This window comes from Sinohyriopsis cumingii, chromosome 10 (genome assembly GCF_028554795.1).
Source record: "Sinohyriopsis cumingii isolate HCF-2022 chromosome 10, ASM2855479v2, whole genome shotgun sequence".
NCBI lineage: Eukaryota > Metazoa > Mollusca > Bivalvia > Unionida > Unionidae > Sinohyriopsis > Sinohyriopsis cumingii.
Window position 1 is genome coordinate 103,100,468 of NC_142970.1, and position 6,000 is coordinate 103,106,467.

General features: G+C 31.7%; 1 long non-coding RNA gene across 1 annotated transcript in view; it reads left to right on the plus strand.

Moving 5' to 3' along the window:
* The window catches only part of LOC149790743 (uncharacterized), a 69,361-nt gene extending 66,258 nt beyond the window's left edge, over positions 1 to 3,103 (plus strand). Inside the window, exon 3 of the long non-coding RNA XR_016423891.1 lies at positions 2,763 to 3,103. This is a non-coding gene — a long non-coding RNA (uncharacterized LOC149790743). The remainder of the gene's footprint in view (positions 1 to 2,762) is intronic.
* Positions 3,104 to 6,000: the final 2,897 nt, after the last annotated feature.

Here is a 6,000-nt window from a genome sequence, read left to right on the forward strand (position 1 = left end):
ATAGAAAAAACACATTTAAATACTGTCTATCATTGAGTATTCATGTCGAGTGTTCATGAGAACAGTATCGTGCATCCCGCAGTATTATTGCATATTCATTTATTCTAACACGGCTGATGTGGCGTTCGATACAGATGTTCAGTCTGCAATTACGTATCGCACACTTCCGTATCGCACACCAAAAATTTCCGTATCGCGTACACAGTACGGAACTACTTTTACAGCTTGAAATATTAAATAATAGACCACTCATAAAATATCCGGAATGATTAATTACTGTAAATTTGTAATTATTCAAAAATGCCAGCACTCGATCGTAATGCAGTGATATTTGGTGAAAATGGCCGCTTTTGCCTCTGGGGATAACGGGATGGTACTATAAATAGCAACGGGCAGTTTATGTGAATTTCACAGAATCTAGGCCGAGAAATTAACGTTAGTTGAGGTGGGACAGTAATATATTGGACAGAATGTTTGACAATAAGTTCTCAGCTGGTGTGCAAACAAGCGAACGAGAGAAAGAGAGAGGGAGAGAGAGAGAGAGAGAGAGTACTTTACCCCTGAAATCCTGTATTGAAATTTAAAAAAAAAAATCCAGATAAAGTAAGAGAGACTCAAAGAGCCATGTCAAGATTCAAGACATGGTTAGAAATGACCCATACTTCAAGAAAAACTTTACCCCATGTTTGATTGCCATGAGACTTTCCACAATGTAAATCATCTAAAATACCAAAATTAGCTAAATTCAAATACAGCTTCATTTTCGAAAATATAGTTTGCGCATGGGATCCCGCATATAGGCGCAAGGGCGAGGGACGCTTCCCCCAACCGGCGGATTTCGCCACCAGACATGTGTTGGCCTACATCCGTAAAACGTAATAGCTGACGGCTACATGTTCGCACCCACCCCAAATATAATTTTGCGGGCACCCCTGAGTCTGCGGAATTATATTTTTGAAGAAGCAAGTTTAAGTGGAGGGACTTACAGTTTGTCTATTAAAATTACAGATGAAACGAACTTATTCAACAGATCTGAGGATAAAACTGAAAACATTTGCAACATTAAGGTGGACTATCGCAGAGAGCAGCAGCTGTTCTGATTATGACGCAAATTTTAGAATATTTACATCGTATAACAACGTGTTGAGACTTTTCATTACTGGGTCGCACAGACCTAACTGCATGTTTACATCTTAAATTATTGTAACAGTCTGAAGTGGAAAACAGAACAATACTGCAATATTTTTGTAAAGAATTTTCCTGTTAATCATATCTAAATGAATATTAAAAATCTTGTGCGTATGTTAGAAAGAGACATAATCTTCCATTTCTTTAAAAGAAATGTTTTAAACAATTACTTGTATTAAATGAAAACATACAAATAGAGCGCTTGAATGTAAATACGTGTGCTTTCTGGATAAATTTGAATTTAATTAATTAATGTTAGACTGTAAAATTTCCCCTGAAATTTGCTTTAAAATAGAAATGACTATTCACTAAGTAGAGTGTAAGAAAAGGTATCCTTGGTGGTACGTATGTTCTATTTGAGAAGAAATGATAAAAACCGACTTGCCGGTGACTGCCGATTAAATCTACTCATGTCCCATACAACATTTGTAAAAATTCAAAGTTAATCACCATATTTGCAATATAGACAGACGAATGACGTAATTCCGCAGTAGAAATTTAGGCCTAATCCATGTGCGTACATGGAGATGGGTTGTTCAATTATCTTTCATAAAACGCCAAATGCCTGATTAATTTTATTTATAAAGTATACAATAAAAAGGTTTAAAGAAGGTGTGAATAAAATAGGGATATGTAATAAATATATTATAAAAGGCTTGAAGAATGTGTGAATAAAATAGGGATATGTAATAAATATAAACCATACAAGTGTTTTGTTCCGAGTCGGGGGAAAGAACTCGTTGGATACAGAGTAGGAACATAGTCTCGATCTGATGGCCGCGACATTACTACGCCGCATCAAACTCGTTCTTTCCGCCCGCTCGGAACAAATTGCGTATGTAGTTTTGCCCATGTATGCCATACCAATATCAAAATATTTCATTTTCGGATTCTCAAGTTAATTTAGTTTACTTAAAATATTACTAAAATCACAATAATGAAAGTAACCCATTTTAGCGAAACTGTTTTCTACATGCATGAATTTCTGCATTCATTTAAGGCAAAGGTAAATATTAATCTCCCGTGGACAAGAAAAAAATGTATGTTATTATTTCACATTTATTTGCATCACAACGCCATGCGATAAAAATGTATTTTTTTTCACACTATAAAAACAACAAATTGCAAGGTAAACGTAATACTGAGTAACGTGTAATCTGGAGTTTTTATTATAAACAGAAAATAAAAAATCTGTATTTTAGACACTTAATTCATGAGGATGTTGATTAATATAAATAACTACTTGCTGTAAGCTGCAATATTATTTCTTTCATTTAATAGATCACACATCCAATGAACACTCATGTAAGATCTCTTTTGTCGGTCATTTTATGTTAGGGTAGGTATCACGTTCACCTATATGCACACGTTTTGTTACATTTAACCTGTACAAGTATAATGACTGCATATATTTACAGGTAAATTAAAAATTGTATCATTGTTCACCAGCATCGCTGACATATTCGTACTCATCATCGGCATCGTACTCATCATCGTCATCGTTATCATCATTATCTTCATGCTTGTGTCTTGAAGTTTGTCTAATACCCTCGTCAAAATTCTTGTTCTTTCAGATCGGTCAAACATGAAGGCGAAAACAGGAATTGCCATGAAGATGAGACAATACCCATCAAAAATGATCTCTGCCAAGGTTAAGCGATCATCTATATTTTTCAAATTTGCATTTAAAATTTAATTGCGCGCTAATAATTTTCTTTCGACATAGAATTTTCTTCATAAAGTAGTAGGTAATGGATGATTCAAATTGAGGAATACAATTTATAAAGCATTTATATCATTCACAACTTATAATATTCGAGATAAGTAATTGTAATGGTTCTATAAGTAATTATAACGATTTGATAAGTAATTGTAATGATTCTATAAATGATAGTATAAGTAATCATAATGATTATATAGGTGATTATATAAGTAATTATAATGATCCTGTTAGTAATCATAATGATTCTATAGGTGATTTTATAAGTAATTAGAATGATCCTATTAGTAATCATATTGATTCTATCGGTGATTTTATAAGTAATTAGAATGATTATATAGGTGATTTTATAAGTAATTATAATGATTCTATAAGTAATTATAATGATCCTATTAGTAATTATAACGATTCTATAAGTAATTATAATGGTTCTATAGGTGATTTTATAATTATAATGATTATATAAGTAATTATAATGATTCTATAAGTAATTATAATGATCCTATTAGTAATTATAACGATTCTATAAGTAATTAGAATGATTCTATAGGTGATTTTATAAGTAATTATAATGATTCTATAAGTAATTATAATGATTCTATAGGTGATTCTATAAGTAACTATAATGATTCTATAAGTAATTATAATGATCCTATTAGTAATTATAATGATTCTATAAGTAATTGTAATGGTTCTATAAATAATTATAATGATTTTATAGGTTATTTTATAAGTAATTATAATGATCCTATTAGTAATTAAAATGACTTTATAAGTTATTATAAGGAGATTACACTTAATTACGTTTATTCTAACAGTTATTATAACGCGCCAACAAATGAGGTGGTTAATCTTAATTCAATCACACGTTGTTAGTACGCGGACAAAGAAAATGGCAGATACCTCTTTAGATAAATGTACTTTGTTAAAGACTATTGCGATACGTATCTCAGCATATTAGTCTGAAGCTAATAAAAATAACGTCTTTGTTTTTGCTGTTTTCTGTTCCATTACAGTGTTTGTCCACCATAACGTCATGCAATATTGCTAGCGGACAATCTACCTATCTATCTATCTATCTATCTATCTGTATGTCCTTCTGTCAATCTCTCTCTCTCTCTCTCTCTCTCTCTCTCTCTCTCTCTCTCTCTCTCTCTATATATATATATATATATATATATATATATATATATATATATGTCTATCTACCTACCTACCTACTTACTTACCTACCTATCTATCTATATACCTATCTATCTATCTGTATGTCTTTCCGTCAGTCTGTGTGTATACCTCTCTCTCTCTATATATATACATATATATATATATATATATATATATATATATATATATATATATATATATATATATATATATGTGTGTGTGTGTGTGTGTGTGTCTATCTCTCTATATATCTATCTACCTACCTACTTACTTACCTACCTATCTATCTATATACGTATCTATCTATCTGTATGTCTTTCCGTCAGCCTGTGTGTATATCTCTCTCTCTCTCTCTCTCTCTCTCTCTCTCTCTCTCTCTCTCTCTCTCTATATATATATATATATATATATATATATATATATATATATATATATATATATATATATATATATATGTGTGTGTGTGTGTGTGTGTGTCTATCTATCTGTATATCTATCTACCTACCTACCTACTTACTTACCTACCTATCTATCTATATACCTATCTATCTATCTATCTGTATGTCTTTCTGTCAATCTGTATGTATATCTATCTATCTCTCTCTCTCTCTAAATATATATATATATATATATATATATATATATATATATATATATATATATATATATATATATATATATATATATATGTATATGTATATATGTATGCATGTACGTATGTATGTATGCATGTATGTATGCATGTACGTATGTATGAATGTATGTATGTCTATCGATCTGTCTGTCAGTCCGCCAGCCCGCCCGCCCGTCCGTCCGTCCACCTACCTATCTATTTATCTATCTATATATCTTTATATCTATCTATCTATCTATCTATCTATCTATCTATCTATCTATCTATCCCCTTATCATAATTGCTTTGATGTATCATCGTCAATACAATAATACTTTATTTTATGAGGAAGCATTTAGAAACCAAATGATATTTTTTTTTCAGTTTAGCCATGACCCGATCCAATAGGAGCTCCTGAATCTAGCTTGATTTATTTAAGTACACTCATGCTTAGCCTGTAAGTTAACCTATTTCTTGTCCGGAGATAAAAGACTCGTTTGTTCATACACGAGCCATCCACAGGGTTGATTGAAAATTATCATAGCATTTCGTTCATTTTGATTCTCTCAGTAAGACATTAGTAAGGCTATAGGATTACGAGACTATACAAGAGGAACAAGTGGTGAATTAGCAAAATAATAATGTCATCTTTTAGATCGCAAACGTTGCGAGAAGACACAATCGCGATACAATCTTTTTGACACTGAATGAAGCTGCCACAAAGAGGACACAGTACACCCTCCGATTTGACTATATCTACATCATCGCCTGCTTTGACCTGTTTTGTATCTGATCGTGTGTTTTGAGGGGTGTAAATAAACTAAAACTATTTGTAAATAAAAGAAAGAGATAGAGAGACTTTTGCGACGGCAAGTTTAGAAATGTTGAGTTAATCTCAACACACCAGAATAAGGAAAGAAGCAAACTTGTATATGCACTTTGAACGTTCTTAATTATATTGAACAATTTAACATTAGCGATTTGGCTACCGATACAGCTCATAAGTTCAATAAAGCTCCTAAAAGATTTGTCTGAAAGCTATTGCAGAATAATTAGCTTTCAGTACATGGGCATAAAACTATATGTGCAATGGACAGTATTAATAATAGTATCAAAATAAACATCCCGAACCTAAGAGAAAAAGAAATGAAAAGTTACTAACACAGTCTATTACCACCAGACTAAAAGCTTCAGCGCTTTGTTGACTACAATCACATTGGAAGTATTTGCATTGTGATATCATGTTTTAACAAAAACTCGATAAGATCTGCGCTAGTTTTATTTTTGAAAGGTATGTCTACTGGAAGGAAAGGGC